The sequence below is a fragment of the Lactuca virosa genome, chromosome 2 (genome assembly GCF_052849685.1).
Source record: "Lactuca virosa cultivar CGN04683 chromosome 2, Lactuca_virosa_CGN04683_v6, whole genome shotgun sequence".
Lineage (NCBI taxonomy): Eukaryota > Viridiplantae > Streptophyta > Magnoliopsida > Asterales > Asteraceae > Lactuca > Lactuca virosa.
In genome coordinates this window covers 83,995,447-84,019,856 of record NC_136427.1, presented here as the reverse complement: position 1 = coordinate 84,019,856, position 24,410 = coordinate 83,995,447, and the positions used below count along the sequence as shown (strand labels likewise).

At 38.6% G+C, this 24,410-nt stretch overlaps 1 long non-coding RNA gene and 1 pseudogene across 3 annotated transcripts; one reads left to right on the top strand and one right to left on the bottom strand.

Moving 5' to 3' along the window:
* Positions 1-8,361: 8,361 nt before the first annotated feature.
* On the bottom strand, positions 8,362-19,143 carry LOC145159233 (uncharacterized). Of its 3 annotated transcripts, XR_013737562.1 has the most exons (4): positions 18,727-19,143; positions 17,952-18,064; positions 9,432-9,620; positions 8,362-8,531 (listed from the first exon to the last, which is right to left on the bottom strand). It is a non-coding gene; the product is annotated as an uncharacterized LOC145159233 (long non-coding RNA). The 3 variants fall into 3 exon arrangements; XR_013737561.1 differs by lacking the exons at positions 8,362-8,531; positions 9,432-9,620 and adding an exon at positions 12,877-13,224; XR_013737560.1 differs by lacking the exons at positions 8,362-8,531; positions 9,432-9,620 and having other exon boundaries at positions 17,702-18,064.
* LOC145159232 (putative disease resistance protein RGA3) lies at positions 13,967-17,369 on the top strand (annotated as a pseudogene).
* Positions 19,144-24,410: the final 5,267 nt, after the last annotated feature.

Here is a 24,410-nt window from a genome sequence, read left to right as displayed (position 1 = left end):
CTATTACACATAAACATAAGCATAATCATCTAATCACAGACATATAAACATTCCTAGGGCCCCGCCTGGCATCGAACCGAAATCCGGAAAGCATACAAACATTCCTCGGGAACCGCCCCGACATCGGACCGGAGTCCGGAAAGCATACAAAAACAAACACATGCAGAAATCACAAAGACATCATGCATACAAACATTCATCGGGTACCGCCCCGGAATCGAGTCGTAACCCAGAAAACATATAAACCTACAGCGGGCCCCGCCCGACATCGGACCTTAGTCCAGAACATACTAACATACATAAACGGGCCGGCCTTGGTGCCTTAGACTTGTTCCTATAGGAGAAGACTCATTTCAAATGTCGGGTGAAATAGTTGAATGTCTCTGCTCCTGCAACCGGCTCCACTAAAACCTTATACAGAAACAACCCCTTAGATATCATTCCTTACTCAAGACCCCTTCAAGGTTCAACCTTGGTCATTGTCTAGATCAAGGTCAAAGTCAACTCTTGGTCCAAGCCAACGCCTAGTCAAAGTCAACGGTCAAGGTCAACAGTCCATGTTGACCCAACTCATCGACTTCCTTTAGAACTCAGAAACCGTGCAAAACCCTGGTCAACTCGCTGAGTTGCCAAGTAACTCGTTGTGGACATGCAGCGTCCAGAGGACTGAGGAAAACCCTAACCACTCGTCGAGTTCATGCAGAATCCAGAAAACAGGAAAACCCTCTTCAACTCGTCAAGTTGGCTGCCAAATTCATCGAGTTTCTTCAATCCATTCCTCATTCAGTCACTTTTAAGCTAAACTAAGGCTTCCAATTGTAGATCTAACCTCCTAGGTCATGGTTACCATGTAAAGTTGCAAACTTTACATGCATGCAAGCTTCAAATGCTAAAACTGGGCTAAAGGAAACGTTTAGGCTATGGAGAACGGCCAAAGCTTCATAAAGCTTGAGGCTTTATGTCCAAGAGGGCCTAAAGGAGTCCAGATCTGAAGTTGCAACTTCAGATCATGCTCCATACCAAAAATGACCCATAAAAATGCTAGAAATGGCTTTAAGCCTTTAGATGAGGAGATCTAACACTAGGATGATCAAGGTAACGACTTCTTACCTTCCAAATGATGCCACGCTGAAGTAGATGTTGGATCTACAAGCTCCTCCTCGTTCCTAGCTTCCAATTCTTCAAGATATGCACCAACAACACACCTTTAGCCTTACAACACTCAAAAATGGGGTTAGATAGCTAGGGTTTTGCTTCTGGACGTGAAAGGGTAATAAGGAGGCTGGGAGGATGGGCTTAATGTTCTTTAAATAGGGTGCAAACCCTAAAAATTAGGGTTTTCATTTCCAGCTCCTACTCGTCGAGTTGGGTTCTCCAACTCGTCGAGTAGGAGTCGAAACCCACGCGGCCTGGCCAACTTCTATATTGAGGGATCATACATTCTACAAGTTACCTGGTCTTATCGCAGCCATCCTTGAATCGAGCATGGATCCTCTTATTTCAGTAGTACGGGCCTATACTACCTTCCACATATATCCGTACTTTTCTCAAGGATAGCCTTGACTCTACCAAGTCCCTTCTTCTAATACCGCTCTTAGCACCAATCTCATCCTAGGCTTCCCCTAGGGTGATCTCCATCCCATTATCCACCATCAGCTGCATAAGAAGTCCCTGTTATCTCCCCCTAACTAGCTCGCGGATACCATCATATATTACTAAAACCAGATAATTCTTCGAATGAGAGGTCTCACACTACAACGGTTAGGACTGAAACAAGATCTGCACAATAGCGTTAAAATCTAACCTTCTAAAATTATCTAGTTCCCATATTGTGTAACTTATCGTATTCGTTTACTAGTTAGTTGAAGATAACTTGAACTCCTAAAACCACAAAGCAAGCAGCATTTGTGCTTCGAGTGACCAGAACCAGGCATAACCTAATCAGGCTCTCATATTACTGACTAATCAATACTAGCATATAGTTTAATAAGCTCATAAAGTAGGCACACAAGGCATCCTTCCTAGATCCTTATCCCTAACCTAGGATGCGGTTCACATATTCATAATTCATATCACAACATAAACACGTATGGGTAATTTGGGACACCTTATTTGAGCTCGGTTGATTGCATGCACCGTACCCGTTTCCTCTTAAAAATCCCTTTTTTTAAAAATGGTTTTCTTTTGAAATTTTTTTTTCATACATAGTCCTTAGTTTGAGTTCAGACACACCCGAGAGTATGCCCGAATCCCTCAAACCAAGTCTCTGATACCAACTTGTAACACTACTAAATATGGTCCCAAAAATTTCATTTTTAAACATTAAATAAACAACATTTGTCAACACATCCAATCCTAAACATGAGTCACTATATCCATATCAACAAAATGAGAGTAAAATCATCCCAGGCGAAAACATAATGGTGTGTGCAATGCAGTCATCTCGGGACGTTGAGCACGAGAGTTTATCCGACTTCATTGAGGTGAGTCTTCTCACTATACTGTACCTGGAAGGGTACCTATGTGTGACCGGAAGGTCTTGTATGTTAAGAGATGTATGTGCTATATGCGGTTATGTGATATGTATGTGTTATGTATGTTATGTATGATAAGGACCGAAAGGTCAATATGATATGGACCAGAAGGTCAAGAGGTTACGGACCGGAAGGTCGATATGGGTAGGACCGGAAGGTCAAGAGGTTACGGACCGGAAGGTCGATCCGGGTAGGACCGGAAGGTCTACCGGGATTCGGGACGGAAGTCCCCTGGGACATTTGGATCGGAAGATCCCACAGAGTTATGGCCTGGAAAGGCGTATGTGTGGTATGTGGTATTTTGGGGAACTCACTAAGCATTTATGCTTACAGTTGTTGTGTTATGTGTTTCAGGTATTAGCGAGGATCGCGGGAAGGCGACGGCATGATCCGTACACACTCATAGAGATTATGTTTTGAGATTATGGGATTTGTTTGTTATTACGACATTGGATACAGTTTGATTGATATTGTTTTTGATAATTGAAAATGTGATTTAAAAATGAAAAATTGTTTTTAAAATGTACGTTGTTACAGTGTGACACCTCAAATGGTTCACACAACATCACCAACAATTGGAATAACCATGAGAGAAGAGTTCTTATGCTCCAAATCGGCTAGCCCTCACTTAGAATCCTTAGGCCGATTTCTTGAGCTTATGGGTTCTTTATATAGTGTGCTCATTAGGGTTACAGCATGTAACTCATGACTTTACCCATTCCTTATGCTCCATGGGTTTTAACCTCCATGGAGTATCCATGGGTTACCACGTGGGTTAAACCCAACATAAGGAATCATGGATCATAAGCCCACATATATAAGAATGATTGATTTACACAATCAATCCCCATATATTTAATTAGTCTCTTTTGATCACCAAATTAATTCTTGATCAATACTAATTAAATAATATGATTTCATATTAATATATTAGAACTTATAATATATTAATATGTCACAAATATCCTCTTCTCACAAAAGGTCTATCCAAATTGTTCTGAGGCCATGCAATCCAAATGGACCATGCCAAATCGGGTCAAGTACATACCAATTATAGTTATGGACTTAGACACAAATCCAACACTAACGTCCATTTGTAATCCTCAACGTAGTAGAAGCGGGCGCCACCGCCTGTCCTGGTGCTACCAGACTCTGACACTGGGCCCTCTTGTGGCCCCTCTAATTGCACTGAAAGCAAATCAGATCTGAAACTGCTATGGTGGTGGTGGTAGCAGTACAATCCCTGCTCACATGACCAGTCCGTCCACACTTAAAGCAGCCCGAACACCCCGCCCTGCATGCCCCATCGTGCATCTTGCCGCACTTGCCACACCGGCTGCGGCCCTGATGGGTCCTAGATATGTGATCTGATACCTTGGGCTTCTTGCCCGTACTACCTGTCTGAACCTCATATGGTTTCCTCTTCCTCTCCATCTCCAAATCCAACTCCCTCTCCTGAGCACTCACAATCATATCCTCCAGCGTCTTGCAGATGGCGGCTCACAAACTGTCTTATGTCACTCCTCGTCATCTTATAGTATCGGGCCTTCTTCATCTCGTCGTCCGACACATACTGCAGAACAAGAAGGGCCCTCTCCCTAAACATAGCGGTGATCTCGGCCAACGTCTCAGTAGTCTGCTGGAGGTCCTGGAACTCCCTCGCAAGCTGTTGGACCTCAATCACAGGTGCAAACTCGGCCCTGAACCTGGCCGAGAAGTCACTCCAAGTCATCGTATCAAGGGCATCATCACCAATGGCATGTCCAACCTCCTCCCACCAATCACGTTCTATGTCCTTCAGAAGACAGGAAGCAAGTCGGATCTTGTCCCCCTCGGGACATCGGCTCGTACGGAAGGCGTTGGCGACATCAGCCAACCACCTGCTGAGCTCCATGATAGCCTGGAGCTCCGCATGCCCAGAACTCCCAGAAAGTCAATGTGCGAGCCCGCACCATGGCCGCCAACTCGGTACAGAATGCACCCAACCTCTCATCTAGTATCTCCAAGATGCCCTCCTTGACCGTACTGAAGATCACAGGATTCTGGTCTAAAATATTGTGTGTGACCTCATATGAAATGAACTCTCTCATCTGCTCATCAAACTGCCCGACTCCAGAGCCTAAGCCTGATCCCTCACCGACACCAGAGCTACCAACTAGTCTAGTACGTAGCACCACCATACTGAGAATACACCATAACAAACATCAGTATACTCATCATAACTCGAGGGATCTAACATACTACAAGTTCCCTGGATTCATCTCATTTTTCCTTGATTCGAGTACGAATCCTCTGCTTTCAGTAGTACGGGCCCATACTACCTTCCACATCTATCCGTACTTTCCTTAAGAACTGGCTTGACTCCACCAAGTCCCTTCTACTGCTACTGTTGTTCTCTTGCTAATTTTATCCTAGGCTTGCCCTAGGGTAATCACTAAACTACTCTCCGCCATCAGCTGCATAAGAAGTCCTTGATATCTCCCCCTAACTAGTTCACGAATACCATTACATATCACTAAGACTAGATAACTCTTCGAATGAGAGGTTCTACCCTACAACGGTTGGACTCAAATAAGAGCTGTAAAATAGTGCTAAACCTAACCTTACGAAATTATTTAGTCCTCGCAATATGTAACTTAACATATTCGTTTACTAGTTAGTTAAAGATAACTAGAACTCCTAAAAGCACAAAGCAAGCAGCATTCGAGCATTGAGTAAACATAATCAAGCATATCCTAATCAGGCCATCATATCACTGACTAATCAGTACTAGCATGGCGTTCATAAAGCTCATACACATATAATAGGCACATATGGCATCCCTCTTAGATCCTTAGCCCTAATCTAGCATGCAGTTCTCATAAGAATATCATAACATAAACATGTATGGGTAATTTGGGAGTACTTACTTGAGCTTGGCTGATTGCATGCATCACACCCTTTTCTCTTTTCCAAAAATCCTTTTTTTTACTTTTCAAAATTCTTTTATAAAAATGATTTTCTTTTGAAAAATTTTCATACCAAGTCCTCAGTTTGAGTTCAGACACACCCGAGAATGTACCCGAATCCCTCAAACCAAAGTTCTGATACCAACTTGAAACATCCCAAAAATACAGTCCAAAAATTTCATTTTTAAATCATTAATTAAACCAGAATTACTAAAAATCATTTATCAAAACATGAACCATAATATCTCAAGTGTCAAAACAGTGTATCCATATCAATCACATGTCAAATAAATCTGAGTAAAATATCCCAGGCTAAACATAAACGGTGTGTGTTATCCAGTCATCCCGAGCTCTTCCCTTTGCTACTGGAAGTACCTAAAACCAAAACTGAAAATTGTAAGCACGAAGCTTAGTGAGTCTCCCCAAGCTACCACATACCATACACATATCACATAATCATATACTAACATATCATAAGTCTCGCCCTACTACATCGGGCCCTGTCCGGCATTGGCTTGTCCGGCATCAGGCTCGCCCGGCATTGAGCAAATCTCGGCATACATATGAGCATATCTACTATTACACATAAACATAAGCATAATCATCTAATCACAGACATATAAACATTCCTAGGGCCCCGCCTGGCATCGAACCGAAATCCGGAAAGCATACAAACATTCCTCGGGAACCGCCCCGACATCGGACCGGAGTCCGAAAAGCATACAAAAACAAACACATGCAGAAATCACAAAGACATCATGCATACAAACATTCATCGGGTACCGCCCCGGAATCGAGTCGTAACCCAGAAAACATATAAACCTACATCGGGCCCCGCCCGACATCGGACCTTAGTCCAGAACATACTAACATACATAAACGGGCCGGCCTTGGTGCCTTAGACCTGTTCCTATAGGAGAAGACTCATTTCAAATGTCGGGTGAAATAGTTGAATGTCTCTGCTCCTGCAACCGGCTCCACTAAAACCTTATACAGAAACAACCCCTTAGATATCATTCCTTACTCAAGACCCCTTCAAGGTTCAACCTTGGTCATTGTCTAGATCAAGGTCAAAGTCAACTCTTGGTCCAAGCCAACGCCTAGTCAAAGTCAACAGTCAAGGTCAACAGTCCATGTTGACCCAACTCATCGACTTCCTTTAGAACTCAGAAACCGTGCAAAACCCTGGTCAACTCGCTGAGTTGCCAAGTAACTCGTTGTGGACATGCAGCGTCCAGAGGACTGAGGAAAACCCTAACCACTCGTCGAGTTCATGCAGAATCCAGAAAACAGGAAAACCCTCTTCAACTCGTCAAGTTGGCTGCCAAATTCATCGAGTTTCTTCAATCCATTCCTCATTCAGTCACTTTTAAGCTAAACTAAGGCTTCCAATTGTAGATCTAACCTCCTAGGTCATGGTTACCATGTAAAGTTGCAAACTTTACATGCATGCAAGCTTCAAATGCTAAAACTGGGCTAAAGGAAACGTTTAGGCTATGGAGAACGGCCAAAGCTTCATAAAGCTTGAGGCTTTATGTCCAAGAGGGCCTAAAGGAGTCCAGATCTAAAGTTGCAACTTCAGATCATGCTCCATACCAAAAATGACCCATAAAAATGCTAGAAATGGCTTTAAGCCTTTAGATGAGGAGATCTAACACTAGGATGATCAAGGTAACGACTTCTTACCTTCCAAATGATGCCACGCTGAAGTAGATGTTGGATCTACAAGCTCCTCCTCGTTCCTAGCTTCCAATTCTTCAAGATATGCACCAACAACACACCTTTAGCCTTACAACACTCAAAAATGGGGTTAGATAGCTAGGGTTTTGCTTCTGGACGTGAAAGGGTAATAAGGAGGCTGGGAGGATGGGCTTAATGTTCTTTAAATAGGGTGCAAACCCTAAAAATTAGGGTTTTCATTTCCAGCTCCTACTCGTCGAGTTGGGTTCTCCAACTCGTCGAGTAGGAGTCGAAACCCACGCGGCCTGGCCAACTTCTATATTGAGGGATCATACATTCTACAAGTTCCCTGGTCTTATCGCAGCCATCCTTGAATCGAGTATGGATCCTCTTCTTTCAGTAGTACGGGCCTATACTACCTTCCACATCTATCTGTACTTTCCTCAAGGATAGCCTTGACTCTACCAAGTCCCTTCTTCTAATACCGCTCTTAGCACCAATATCATCCTAGGCTTCCCCTAGGGTGATCTCCATCCCATTATCCACCATCAGCTGCATAAGAAGTCCCTGTTATCTCCCCCTAACTAGCTCGCGGGTACCATCATATATTACTAAAACCAGATAATTCTTCGAATGAGAGGTCTCACACTACAACGGTTAGGACTGAAACAAGATTTGCACAATATCGTTAAAACCTAACCTTCTAAAATTATCTAGTTCCCATAGTGTGTAACTTATCGTATTCGTTTACTAGTTAGTTGAAGATAACTTGAACTCCTAAAACCACAAAGCAAGCAGCATTCGTGCTTCGAGTGACCAGAACCACGCATAACCTAATCAGGTCGTCATATTACTGACTAATCAATACTAGCATATAGTTTAATAAGCTCATAAAGTAGGCACACAAGGCATCCTTCCTAGATCCTTATCCCTAACCTAGCATGCGGTTCACATATTCATAATTCATATCACAACATAAACACGTATGGGTAATTTGGGACACCTTATTTGAGCTCGGTTGATTGCATGCACCGCACCCGTTTCCTCTTAAAAATCCCTTTTTATAAAAATGGTTTTCTTTTGAAATTTTTTTTTCATACATAGTCCTTAGTTTGAGTTCAGGCACACCCGAGAGTATGCCCGAATCCCTCAAACCAAGTCTCTAATACCAACTTGTAACACTACTAAATATGGTCCCAAAAATTTCATTTTTAAACATTAAATAAACAACATTTGTCAACACATCCAATCATAAACATGAGTCACTGTATCCATATCAACAAAATGAGAGTAAAATCAACCCAGGCGAAAACATAATGGTGTGTGCAATGCAGTCATCCCGAGCTCTTCCCTTTGCTACCGGAAGTACCTGAAACCAAAACTGAAAACCGTAAGCACGAAGCTTAGTGAATTTCCCCCAAGATACCTCATACCACACATATCATGCAAATAGTAGTGTTACAAGTTGAGGAGAAATGGGCCCCGCCTACACTCGGATAACAGGCCCTGCCCACACTCGGATAACAGGCCCCCGCAAGCTTAGTGAATTTCCCACAGGCTACCTCATACCACACATATCAGGATCTATATCACTTAACCACAAGTTCTCACTGGGATAAAAGACCTTTTTACCCTAACATACCCTTGTCCAAAATGAAAATCTAGATCATAACCAATGACCTAAAAGAGATAATTAATCCCACAACGCCCAACATATGGCCCAATTTCCAATTGGGCCCAATCCCTTCACATGGCCCTATCCCAAAGCCCAATTGCGTTTTCCTAACCCAAAAAGTCGATTCAAGATGGCCCACTGAGGCCCAATGCACAATTCTAAGGAAACAGCCCAAACCGAGGCCCAAAATACGCCAACCCAAATCTACTGAGTACGCAGGGATTACTCAGCTGTACGCTTCGCTTACAGGTTGCATGGCTTGTACGCTGTGCATACGGGCTTGTACGCTTAACGTACTCTCCTGTTAAGCCATAATCCCATAAATAGCTTAATCCCTTAAGATCTAAAGCTCCAAACACAGATATGAGTCCATTGAAGGGTCTTAACCCATAAAGTCGATTACTTGGCGGCTTTCATGCCCCCAAATGGACCTAAACTTGAAATATAACAACCTATATCCTTAAAAATGAACAAAAGTGATGCATGGATGCAACAAGACTTCCAAGATGGCAACTTTCGGACTTAGGGACTCTCATAACACCAAGTGTGGCAACCCTAAGCTTAGGAAACGACTTTAAACAATAAATCACGAACCTCGTGCAACATCATCAAATGACAAAGCATCCGGCCACCATTCGGGGTGGACATACCAATGAAGATCCCAAACGGTTTCTCTCGAAATAATTCGAGTCGCCTACTATTTAGTTTTGGAATGAACTTCCTCAACACGGTTCCCACCACCCCTTTAAAAGTTAATTTTGCAGGCCATCCTCGCATTCTTTGCTGCAAAAGATAACAAATATATATGGCAAATTATTACATCAATACTACAAATTCCTTTAAATGATATATCAATGTACTATGCAAGATAGACAATTTGTGTAAAACAATAAATTTCATCATTTATCAAAGTACATTGTTATTTTAAATAGTTATAAATTTAAAACTAACCTAATTTATATAACATAAATTTATCAAACCATGTTATTTTAAACCTAATCTAACCTAACCTAAGCTATATAAGATAAATTTCTTTAAACGATATAGCAATGTACTATGCAAGAGGGACAATTTCTGTAACACAATTTAAAACATATATTTCATCAATTAGCAAAACACAATGTTATTTTAAATAGTTATAAATTTTAACCTAGACTAACCTAATTAACATAAATTTATTAAAGTATATTTTTATTTTAAGTAGTTATAAAAAATCGTAATCACATTTAACCAATCTCAATCACATTTACAACATTGTCTATTAACAAAATCCCAATCACATTTTCAACATATTCAAAATCGTCAAATAAAAAAATTAATTAATTAATTACGCAGATAGGGATGAAAGTGGGTCCAAACTCAGACCGGATGCACCCGGACCCGGAAAACCCGGAACCGGTTAACGGGATTTTGTAGAACCGAAAACCGGACCGGTATATAGAACCGGTTCCGGTTCGGTTCCGGGTACGGTACCGAGTAAAGTGGGTCTAGAACCGGAAAACCTGGAAACATCAAAGTGGGTAGGTTGAAACCGGATAAAGTGGGTTTAGAACCGGAAAACCAGAAAAACCCGGATTTTTTTTGTAATTACTTACTATTTAGTCGGTTGAACTTTAAAAAATTTTCATATTGATATCCCGACTTCAGGGGACTGTAAGTCATTGAATATGAAACCAAATTTGACAAAATTATAGTCTAAAATCATGTACAAACTCTAATCTACACTCTGGAAAAAACCACATGTCAATCCGAATTTAAACGAATGAGATATGCATGTGTTAACATTTTCACAGAATTCAAAGTACAAAAACAAATAGGTGAAAAGTTGAAAATTTTTAGCATTGATATCCCGACTTTGGGGGGCTGTAAGTCATTGTATATTAAACCAAAAATGACAAAATTATAGTCTAAAATCATGTACAAACTCTAAACTACAAGTTGAAAAAACCACATGTCAATCCGTCTTCAAACAAATTAGATATGCATGTTTTAAAACTTTCACAGAATACAAAAAAGCTGAAAAACTAAAAACTTCCAGCTTTAATATCTCGACTTTGATAGACTGTAAGTCCATGAATATAAAACTAAAAACGACAAACTTATAGTCTAAAATCATGTAAAAACTCTAAAATACACATTGGAAAAAATGGTATGTCAATCCGACCTGAAACAAATGAGATATGCATGTTTTAAACGTTTCACAAAAACCGGTTCCGACCCCTAAAAGTGGTTTCGGTTCTTAACACCGGTTTCGGTTCTTAGACCCGGTTTGCCCGGATCCGATGGACCCAAACCCGGACTACTCAGAACCCGGATAAAGCCAATTTTTAAACCCGGAACTGGAACCGTTCTATATATTCCGATTCTAACGGTTCTGGTTCCGGTCCGGTTTTCCGGTTTTAAATCTCATCCCTATCCGCAGAGGCCTCTGCAATCCGCATAAAGGTCCTCTGCAGATATGTTCCTCACAAAGCTCCTCTGCAGAATTGTTCTTCAGGTAAACATGGCAGAATCAGGATTTTTGTGATATCTTACACTATCATACAATACACAACATAATTCTCAACATAATATTAATTCAATAACACATTTATAAAATCAAAAAACGACGTTAGTAATGCTAATTAGGGTTTCATACAAAATTCAAAACGAGGAACACTTACGTGAGTTCCATACCCATCGGATAAGACATCATCGTCTAATTCTTGCACTTTCCGGAATCGCCTCTCCATTTCTCTTTTGTTTGATCCTTGGTCAGGCAACAATCTCCTCTGTCTTCGTCTTCTGCTTCCGCATCAAACTCCCCCAAAAATCCTATTTCCACAGCGAAGGAAGCCAAAGAACGACGTTTTTTATGTGAATTTACTAAATTAACCCTCACACTTAATTCCTCGGAGATATCCTAATTCCGCAGAGGCTTTACGCGATCCGCAGAGCACCCCCCCCCCCCCCATCTTGACTTCTTGACTTCTTCCTTTCAATTAATTTTAATTTTAATTTAAGATAATGAAGAGAGAAAAAGATCCTCCCAAACCATCTATCCTTGTTTAGGTAATTACCAGATTTTACCAAATAATGATAATATAGATTACGACCCATGTTTCATACTAAACAATAAATATACAAAAACTAGAATCATTTAACAACTTTTTGTTGTCTCTTTCTTGTCTTCCCTCTTCATAGAACATCCTTTAAAAGGAAGCAATGTTGGAGAAGTTACCTTTCTCCCGTTGTCCGTCTTTGTTTTCAACTCACCATCGCTGCCTCCTCACATATGCAATTGATAGAATAAAGTCTCTGATGACGATGCAAATGAGCTTTTGAGGTACTGCTAAGTATTTTTTATTTATTTATTTTTCCAGTTTACCCTAGTGGCATGAGCCACGAGAAGCTTTGTTTCTTTAATGGTGATCTTATCAGGTCACCTGTAGTTTATTTATTTATGTAAAGTTGGTTTTCTTTATGATGCTAATTTTACCTGTTTTTATGTCATTAGCCTTTTCTGGAATGTGGCAATGCTTTGCAACAAAGGATTGACCAGGGAATTACCCATGAACCCCCTCTTATTTTATGAACACCAAGTGTTTGACAAAATTCCCCAATGAAAAGACATCCACAGATTCTATGCTCAATTGAACAACAGATGGCTTTTCACCTTCCATGTTGAGCTAAGCAATTATAGTTTGTTCATCCGGATCAATACTCAATTAATAGCAACCTACTATCTATTTAAACCCACAATAACAATAAGATGACATAACTAGAAAGTAGGTTGACATAAAATGACAGTAACAGAAAGCAGGATGCTATAAAATGACAAATGAAAAGTACCCTGCTATAAAATGACATAAACATAACATTTAATTCAATTTATAGCAACCTACTATCTATTTAAAGGCACAATGGTTATAAGATGGCATATATTGAAAGTAGGATGCTATAAAATGATGTAAATGAAAAGTACATTGCTATTTAATAACATAAATAAAATATTTTACTCAATTTATATATAGGAACCTAATTTATGCTTAAAGCCACACTAGCTATAAGAAGACACAAATAGAAAGCACAGTGTTATAAATTGACATAAATGAAGGGTACAGTGCTATATAATGAGAAGAATAATATTTTAGTCAATTGATAGGAACTTACTTTCTATTTAAAGCAATAGTAGATATAAGACGACATAAAAAGCAAGTAGGGCTGCGATAAAATGACATTAACAGTTACAATAAAGATCTTCCAATACTTCACAAGATCAATCATGCTCAGAGTCCAAATCTCATTGCAATCATGCTCAGAGGCAACCGAGTTTCATCCTCAATATGTATGAAGATCCTCCAAAACTTCACAAGATCAATGATTACGATCACAAAGAAAAAACAAACTGCAAACCAATACAATGTGAAATACAGAGTCACCATTTGTTTGCGGAGGGAAGTAACGAGACAGTGCATGAGATTTAGGGAGGTATCGCGTCAAGCATGAAGACAAACTGAGATGGTTGGGTTAGGGATAGTTTTAATGGATTTTTATTTTTTTTAATTAAATTAAATTAAAATATAAAAAATAAAAACCAATAAAAAGGGGTAAAACAACAATTTTGGATCAAATTTGTAATAACATGAAACAGACCAACTACACAGGAAATTAAAACAACATAGATCATCCTTATCAAGCAAAAAAGTTAGGGACGATTTATGCGAATTTTGGATTTCAAATGGACCATTTATGTAATTTTCTCTTAGTTATATTCTCATTGACACAATTATTACAAAAATTCCCATGTTCCATATACGAAAAAAGTATTCCACCCATATAAAGAAATGTAGGGATTAAAATGGAAAGATATATTTACATATCGTATTACAATATAGAGGTATATCAAAAGGACAAAAGGTAAATGAAAATAAACCAGTTACAAAGATCAATTCTAGTTTATAAATGAAACATTTTATATTAACTATTAAAACATAAAATATAATGATATATTAATATTTTAGATAAGTAATAATGACAGAAGGTAAAAACAAAAGAAAAGAAAAGAAAATTAGCAAAGTGTATGTTCTAAACTTGCAACTTAGGAAAGGTATAACTTAGTAGACACCTTCAATTCTAATTTGATACCATTTTCCACTACACACACCACCAAATGAATCTCCATTTCCATTCATTGGGTCTCTCTTTATTCCACCATCTCATAGATTCTTATCGTTTTCTATCTTTCTTCCACCAGTGATCCGCTCTTCCTCTCTCTTCTAAACAGTGAAAATGGCTGAAGCATTAGTCACTATTGCTGCTGAGGGGATATTGAAAAAGGTGTTGTCTATTGCTGCAGGTGAACTGGCCATTGCCTGGGGTTACGAAGAAAAGCTGACCAGCCTTCACAACACGTTGGACCTGATTCATGCCAAGTTACGTGATGCGGAGAGAAAAAAGGAATCAGAGGTTGTTATGGTGTGGCTGAAGCAGCTAAAAGATGTAGTGGGTAAAGCTGATGATGTGTTGGATGAGGTTGATTACGAGATGCTGAGGCGTCAAATAAAGAAACAAGATCAGATGGCAAGAAAGGTAGTGTGCCTTCCAAGCTTGAAAATGTTTTCCTTTCGTTATAAAATAGGTCATAAAATCCAAAACATCAATGAAAAGTTGCTTAAGATCAATACAGAAGCAAACAGTTTAGGACTACAAAATGAACACCCTGCTGGCGTTGGAGAGAGACTGTTCCAAATCAAGAAGAATTTAAAATTGTTGGGAGGGATAATGATAAACTCCATATCATTGAACTTTTAACCCAATCAAGAAAAGAAGAAAAACTTAGCATTGTTCCCATTGTGGGAATGGGCGGGATTGGGAAGACCACTTTGGCTAAGTCGGTCTACAATGATAAAAAGATCGAGCAACATTTTGATGTTAAAGCATGGTTGTGTGTGTCGGTTAAGGTTGACATCAATACACTTCTTGCAAAGATCTACGAGTCTCTTGCCAAAAAGAAACCTACCTCAGACTTAAGGACCAATTTAATTGAAAGCCTTAAAGAGCAGTTGGCATCAAAAAGATATTTGCTCGTCTTGGATGACGTTTGGGTCGAAGAGAGGCTATACTAGGAAGAGTTTAGGAGTTGTGTGCTAAATGTAAGCTCACAAAATGGAAGTGGCATTCTTGTCACTACACGGAAACTTGAAATCGGAACTCATGATATGATCAGGGATTTGTGTCCTTTAAAAGGTCTTTCTGATGATCATTGTTGGAACATCTTCAGAGAAAGAGCGTTTGTGGCAGGCACTTCAGCGTCCCCGGAACCGGTGAAGATAGGCCGCGACATTGTAGAAAAATGTGGTGGTTTACCATTGCTATTAAATGTAATAGGTGGCATGTTGGCACATTACAATGACACAGAGATGTGGTTGTCAATAAAAAAATAGCAAGGTTTGGGATCTGGAAGAAGAAAGGGATAGAGTTCAAAAGAGTTTGGAACTGAGCTTTGATAATCTCCCCAATTCTATCGCCAAGCAATGTTTTGTATATTGTTCCATCTTTAAGAAAGATACGGTCATGGAAAGGGAAGAATTGGTCCAACTTTGGATGGCTTTAGGGTTGGTTCAAGCGGATGAGGAAAGAAACAAGGAGATGGAGGATGTGGGGAATGATATTTTTCAAATTTTGGTCAGCAATTCGTTGTTCGAAGATGTTGAAAGGGATGAGTATGGTCACATCACTCATTGTAGCATGCATGATCTGGTGCATGATCTTTCATTGTCACTTTCAAAACATGAAAGCCTATGTCTGGTGGATGTGACAAATGCTGATATTGCACATATCCCTCAGGTTAAACATCTTGCTTTTTACCAAGAACAGAATGAGGAAGATGAACTCAAAGCCAAAGTTTCTACATTCATTGAAAGGAATAAAATGGCTAGAACTTTGCATACACTGTTCTTTAAGGGTGAAGTTGAGACGAAATTTTCATTTCAACGATTAAAGTGCATACGAATCCTAAAATTCGAAGGTTGTAAGATTGAGAAGTTAGACGATTCAGTTGGAGGGTTGGTGCATCTCAGGTATCTTGATTTGTCATAGACGGGTATCCATGTTCTTCCTGAATCTATTGGTAAATTATACCACTTGCAAACTCTGAAGTTGCCTGAAGATATTGAGCAGTTTCCAGAAACCATGAGAAATTTGATATGCCTGCGATATTTCATGTCAGACACAGAGATTCCTGCCAATATCGTGGGGCAGTTGATTTCTCTACGAAAATTGTCTTCCATCAAAGTGCTTAGAAGGAAAGGATGTGGTATTGAAGAGCTACGCCATTTGACTAACCTTACCGGAAGTCTCTCTATTTCACATCTAGAGAATGTCCCTAGCAAAGAGGATGCTGTCAAGGCAGATTTATCTGGAAAGAAAAATTTAGACGAGATTGATTTCAGTTGGAGTGAGGATGATCAAGGTTCCAACAGAGGTGACAAGGATGTATTGGAAGGCTTGCAACCCCCTAGAGATGTGAAAATTTTGACATTTAGCAACTTTATAGGTGATAATTTTGCAGAATGGGTAACGAAGATGGCAATCCATAATGAAGGGAAATGGACACCCCTTGACAAGCTTGTGGAGATCAGATTATATGACTGTAGGAGCTGCCTCTCTCTTCCGACACTTGAGCACCTACCACATCTTCGGAATCTTTTTTTATGGAATATGGACAGCCTAACATGCTTAAGGAGCTCTGATGTTAACGGATCAACGAAGCCTTTGTCTCCATCGTTGAGATCACTCATACTATGGGGTATGGAAAGACTGGAAAAGTGGATAGATGGAGCACCCAACAGCTCAAAAATGATATCGCCTGTCCTCCGGGGCTTGGTCATTCGTCATTGCCCAAAGATTATTCTCATAGATGAATGCCATCCCCATCCTCTTGTTTCCTTAGAAATTAGTGACTGCAATGGTCTGGTGTCCATTACGAGCATACAAGGTCTTACATCTCTTGAATTTTTATCTATCTTGAGGTGCCCTAGTCTTTTAGGAATAGCCAATTTGCCCAACGAGTGTCATTCTTTGAAGACTTTGTCTATTAGCCATTGCAACAACCTGACTTCCTTGCCTCATGAAATGTTTGAATGTTTTGCCTTCTTAAATGATTTGACACTTGGTCCGTTCTCGAAGGAGCTGGATTCTTTCCCGAGTCTCCAAGGCATCGAGAAGTTAAGGAACCACCTTCACTACTTGGAACTAAGAGGTTGGGATCACTGGGAGTCGATGCCAGAAGAAATACAGCACCTCACTTCACTGACTGCATTAATCATTAAGTGAATTCGGAATGCAAGAACTGCCCATGTGGTTAACCAACATGTCATCTATCCGATATTTTTCAAGGGGATAAATAAAGAAACATGAGTTTCAATAGTATCATTCCTTCCTCCTCTTTCTCACTAATAAACTCTCTTCTCACTTTCTCCTCGCTTGTGATCCAATTGTACTGTGACATTTGTCTTGTTCAATAAGAGACAAATACAAAAGATGTGTAAAAGTCCAAACATTAATTTTATAAATTTGATACTTACTCTTTATACTAAATTACTAAATGTCGCAAAACCCTTCTCTCACTTATTCCTTACAGCTATTGACTTTTATTTGCAAGTGATTGACCAATTCTGCAACATTCAGTACTGCTTAGTATTTTTTTACACATGTGGGTTAAGAATTTATTGGATGGTATTGGATTAATTGACACTCTTAGGAAATGGATATGTTGAGATTTGACAATAAAAGAGATAGCTACATACTGCTATCGATATATTTTTTTTTTTTTATCAATTTATGAAGCCATGTTTCATGTTATTACAAATTTATGCAGCCAATTTGGTAAACCATAGCATAAACTGTTATCGATAACAAAAATGGCTACAAAGATAGTTAAAAAAAACCCATTTTTGTTGCATACATTGGAAAAAAGATGCAACTTCACTACAAAAATAAGTGTTTTATCATCATATTAAGAACCATTAAAGAAAAAAAAATCATCTCAAATAGACATGAATGAAAAGCCATATTCTAGCAATAGTCCGGTAGTGATTCAATCTTTAAATTGCAAACTGAAAGTTAAGTCACCTTTATCTTTGCCAACATGATCTTGATCCTGTCAAAGTCATTAAGTGAGGCTCTCTTCTTCTGGACAATAAGCTTTCTTCCACAAGAACTTCTCACCCACTTGTTCTTAGAATCTGCAGTTAATCAATATTCAGGTATCCAAAAAGCCACAAGAACCCACCAACCAATAAAGAGAACATCATAAAAAGAATGCTAGACCTGGTTTCTTCCATATAAACATTTCTGAAGTATCCATTAGCTCAATAAGTATAAAACCTAACATTTTGAAAATGTGTTGAACAACATAATCTGTTACTTCCCAATACATTTCTCAAGTATCCTCCTACTAATTTAAACATGGTATAGATCAAATCACTATATTAAACTAGCTCTGTGATATTCAACATGTTGGGATTTTGCAACAGCCAAAGGGCCTAAAAAATGAAACCTAGTTGCAACAGCTAAAGTATAAATTTTCTCACTATGAGTACTAATCTAACCCTTAGCTCAACAAGTATAAAACCTAACATATTCCTGGGGAAAATTCGAATTAGGGCTTCACCGCATAGTGAAATCACACAAAACAGATGTATATTATGTAAGAAGGAAATCCAATCAAGCATATTCAAAACAATATCACATCATTCAAATCTGAAATACCCTCACTTTGTATCCGCAAATCAGATTGCCAAAATCAGTGACAACATCCAAATGCCAAATAAAATTGGGAACAAGGAGAAAGGTCTTACATGATTCTAGATAAAATCTGTAGATGAACAGGAAAAATAACACTAACCCTTTATTCTCGATGCTCACATGGCGACATGGCGTTATCTTCCTTGATATCGCTTGTGATTTCAATACCCCTTCTTTTAGAGGCATCTAACGTTTGCGAGTCTGCTGGACTGCACTTCGAAAAATCAAAACGAAATTGAAAACGAAATCCTAGAACAAGAAGATCTAATTAAAATTGGATTGGCTGAGGTGAATGAAGCACCGCCGTGGGGGTCCCTTCGCCCCAATGTGGAAAACAAATTTTGGATCTCCAGACCTGATGATTATGAAAAACATAAAACAAGATGAATATCTGAATTCGACGGTCTTCATGAATCTGCATACCCGATCAATACGAAGAAGACAAACCAAGATAAAGCAAGTTCAGTTCTAGTTGCTTTGCTTTTGGGTTTTGATTCTACTTTGGTTTCACGAAATAAGAGGGTGTTCCCGATAGTTTTTAAAACAATTTTGGCTTTTAACTTTAAAAAAAGTTTAAAAAATGTTAACTTTTGGTATTAAAAAAATCTTTTAAAATAACTTTTTACATAAAAGGAAAAGAAAATGTTTCAAAGTCATAAATTCTATGTTTTTATGATTTTTGGGACTTTTTAACTAAAAACAAATCCAAACATTTTCTTTTGGAAAAAGTCACTAGCCAAAAAGGACTTTTAACTTTAAAAAGTTTTCCCAAACACCCCTTAAGTGCGATTCTATTTTGGGGTGTGTTTGAGATTCATTTTTAGGGTGATATGGATAAATTAGTTTACACCTTTGTGGGAAGCCTTGTTTTTTTTCTTTTTTTTTACAAAATTACAAAAATTGTCCGTGTGGTATGTCAAAACCAAGGTTGCAGAAAACACTCGATGTAGGCTCGGCGGTGGACTGGGATCAATGGATTAATCGGCTAGGTGGAGATTAATTGGGGGATTAATCGGGGACCATTAATTATTAAAAAATTATTAAAAATTTAATAAATATAACATTAACCCTAAGAATATAACACTAAATATAACATTAAATACAACATAAATAAATTTAACCATATCAATTAAAAAAATTATTAAAATTTTAATAAATAGAACATTATAACATGAAAATATGATTACAAAAAAAAACCCTTTGATTTTTAATACATCACATCTAAATAACCAACTATTACATTGCTTTACTCAATCATTTAATACATCTTAATAACCAACTTTTAATGGGTTTTTGAATCCATCTTATGCTAACTTTCCAGGCAGTTTTAATAGCAGTTAATGCCATCACAGGAACATTTGGAAAATTCTGCTTTAGACACCTCAACACTTTATAATCTAAATGAAAATCATGTCCCCAATTGTTGAATAAACAACAATGAGTATGTATGGTTATATATCATAGTGTAAAATTAAGAGTAAGTAGAATCGGACATTGTTATACCTTACACAATGTGCTTCATCAACAACAAAGCCAACAAGTTGTCCATGTAAAATGTGTAAAGATTTTAATGTGTCTTTGACAATTTTAACAACAAGTTATCCACTATACAGGTTATTGCACCTTATCAACAAGTTGTTGCACCTTATCAACATTATCAACATTCACTCAGTCAATTGAATTTGGAATTCCTGCATTTACGGTAAGGATTCGTGACTGTGAAATGAGAATCATTGGAGTTATGTGCAATCGATCTATTTCACAAAGTAAAGATCATAGACAAACTTAGTATGCATACTTGGAGTATGGCATAACTAATGTTTAAACAAACATAGTGTGCATACTTGGTGTATGGCATGACTAGTGTTTAGAAAACATAGTGTACATGCTTGGAGCATGGGACAACTATTGTTTTAATTCAAGTATAAAGTTGATTGTTTGAAACAGTATGCAATGAATGATGGGTAATCAATATGGTGATAAATAAAAGATGTTTATTTATGTTCATAAGTTCTGAGACCATATTGGATTCAATTATTCTTGTGTTTCATTTTGCATGTTTTGACTTCCAGAATAAACTAGGTCATTCTTCCTGAATGACTAAGTTATTCAAACCATCCACAGTCGGTCATATGTTGGAAGTAGATATGAATCAAGACTGTCATGGGTTGGCTTGTAGAGGTCTAAGATGTTGGACAAAGTGGTGCTACAACACTCATGAGTGCTCATAAGTTCTGAGTATTGGATTCAACCCGCGCTCATTGGAATCACTTCATGGATTTTATCACGAGTGATCATGAGACGATAATATCTTATATTCTTCAAACCTAGAGATATGAGTTGTTACTATGAGTTGGTTATACATTGATTGCACGAAACCGCATTGGTAACTCGATGTTATAAAACGTGCCTTTGTGTATGATTCAACAAGTAGTAGAACAAGCCATATAAGTCGAAGTTTATCCATTCCTTTTACCTTCGGGATAAAAGCGATATTTGTGGGCCCCTCGATGATTTAATGATGATACATGTGAGTGCTTGGCCAAGCCAGGACTGATTTGATCTGTTCAATCAGTCAGTCGTCATGAATCGGAAATCGGGAAACAACAAATGGACAGAGAGAATGATTTATAATCCATGTCTTAGTCCATATGATATCTAGAATGGAGGAATATATGATCCCTTATCTAATGGACAAGTCATTGACAAAGGTCTGAGTTCATCGGCAAGGTCAGAGTTCGACAGAAGCTTTTGAGAGCTACGATTGCGAGTCGGGTTATAAAGTCATACTTGCAATAATAGTTTTAGACTTATCCAAGTGGGAGATTGTTGGATTAATGTCTAAGTCCATAACTATAATTGGTAAGACTTGACCCGACCCAGCATGTCCATTTGGGTTGCATGGCATCAGGACAATTGGATTGACAAGATGAGGAAAAAAAGGATACTAGTGATTTATATTAATATATTATAAGTTCTAATATATTAATATATAATCATATTATTTAATTAGTATTGATCAAGAATTAATTTATAATTAATTGAGTGATCAAAAGGAACTAATTAAATATGGACTCTTAGATATATATGTGTGGTGGGCCAAGTTCATTTAGGTTGGGCTAAGCTTTCATGGATAGTCCATGGAGTGTTTAACCCATGGATCATATGAAATGAAAGGTCATGGGTTTAACCCTAGTCTCCACACTATATAAAGATGTCCTTGGTTGGTGAGATTGGCACTAGTGTGGGTACACTAAGAGGGATAGCCGATTTCGCTAGAAAGAACCAAGTATCCTTATTCTCAAGGTTATTCCAAGTGTTCATAGTGTTGTGTGAACCATTTGAGGTGTCACACTTGGGGCACTAGGCACTCAAGCTTCATGAAGACAAGCTACATCAACAAGGTATGTATTCTAACTTGTTTTATTACCCAAGTATCATAGATTGTATGCTAGATAGGGTAATACCTTGGAATATTCATATTTGCATGTATAATAGAGAAAACATAGATCCAAGGTATTTAGGGTTGCATGTACACTTAGGAGTGTTAGAATGCTCATAACCCAACATAATATTCATGCAGACACATAAAATACATGCAAGAACCACTAAGATAAACAACATACAATATACTCATCAGACCCCGCCCGATATACATATCACATACCACACATGCAGAGTCACATAGACAACTAGCATCCTAATCATAATAAATCATAGGCCGACGTTGGTGCCTTCGACCCACCAAGCACAGTAAGGAAACTTACCTTAAACTACTGAAAATCAGATAAATGTTCGGACAACTGATCCGAGAAATCCTCGTGCTAATCAATCAAATAAAACCCCAATTAATAATTGGGCCATAAACCATAACAGGGGATACAATTCATTTATCCTACTCCTAGGGTAAAATACCATTTTACCCTTTCCTTACTTGTCCTAATAACCGAGGCCCAACCCAATAGCTCCAAAAGCCCAATATAGCCCAAAATCCTAAATGACACCCATAGCCCATTATGGGCCCAAAGTCAGAAAGACTAGTGGCCCAGCAAGGCCCAAAACCCTAATAGTCCAAATAAGGCCCAAATCGAAAAAGTCAATAAAAGTTAAGGCTGCTGAGTACGCCCAACATACTCATACTTACGCCCTGCGTATGCCATCTTTGGCCAGTACGCCCTACATACGATCTGGGTACGCCCAACGTACCCTACAATATGACGAACTTGCCATCAAGGGCTTAATCGATTAAGCCATAATGTCCCATACTCAAATCTTATCCTAAATGATGTCTTAACACATAAAGTTGGCAACTTTACTCCTTTTCTTGTCATAATGGGACCCAAACTCAATAAAAACCCATAATAAGAACCCCAACTCATGCATGGTCAAAAATAACACATCGATATTTCATTTTTATGAACAAGGGACCTCAAAAGTGCTAAGATCTACCATCCCTAGCTTCTGGAGTAGCTCATACTCCCATGCACGACATAAAGGACCATAAGAAGCACAAAAGCAAGTCCTAACTAGATCTATCAAAATGAACCATCAAGTTGAGAGCTTTATACCTCCAAAAGCTTTCCAAGTTGGAGATGATTTTGGATCCACAAGCTGTAGCCACACAAATGCAACCTCCAAGAGTTCTTCTTCCTTCAAGATCACCAAAAATACCTTCAAATTTCCCTCAAAGCTCAAAACACTCAAATGGAAATTAGGGTTTCGTTCATATGGTTTAGAGAGATGGAGGCTAGTCATAAGAAGGTCCATGATTGTTTTAAGGTGTTTAAATAGGGCACAAACCCTAAAAATTAGGGTTTACCCCTGCTGACCATACGCCCTTGTAACGTCCCAAAAATTAAGACAAAAAATTTCAATTTTTAAAATAATAAAACCATCATTCAGAACATGTTCATAAAACCATGATAAAATCAAAGTATGTCAATAAACATCCAAATACAGCAGAGTCATATAAAATGCGGAATAATGTGGTATGTGCAATGCAGTCATCTCGAGATCTTCCCCCTCGAACCAGAAATAATTGTAACATAAATTGAAAACCGTAAGCATGAAGCTTAGTGAGTTCCCCAAAAAAGGACATACCATACATATCAAACACATAATGGGCCCCACCTGACATCGAGCCCCACTCGTAACAGATCTTTCAGTCATCAGGCTCTGCCTAGCAACGGGCCCTGCCCGATATACATATAATGTCACACCCCAAAACCAAGAACGGCGGAAACGTTCTGGGGCGGAGGACGTCATGTAAAGTATCACAACAATGTAAAGTAGTAAACAAGAAACAACATCATCCATTGCATTAATAGTAGAATTTTAATACATGTGTGTTCTTTCATAGTATACGACATGATAATAAGAAATCAAAATAAACGACGAGTCTTGACCGCTCCGTCTTGACCGCTCCGTCATCATCCTAAAGCACTTATATAGACCCAAAACTTCATAAAAAAATAGCAACACGAGGCTAAATTTGATAAAAAATGAAGAATGTATAAGTTAGAAATTTCGGGTTGTCACATCATCCCCCCGTTAGAGGGAATTTCGTCCCGAAATTAGAGTTTAAGCAAATAAGTAGTTACAAATAACTAAGTATAAAGACGAGGATATTTCAGTTTCAATTGATCCTCGCGCTCCCAAGTGAATTCAGGTCCTCGCTTGGCGTTCCAGCGAACCTTCACTATCGGGGTACGGCTTTAGTTTGTTTGCTTGACCTCTCGGTCCATGATCTCTACCGGTTCTTCCACGAAGTTGAGGCTCCCGTTG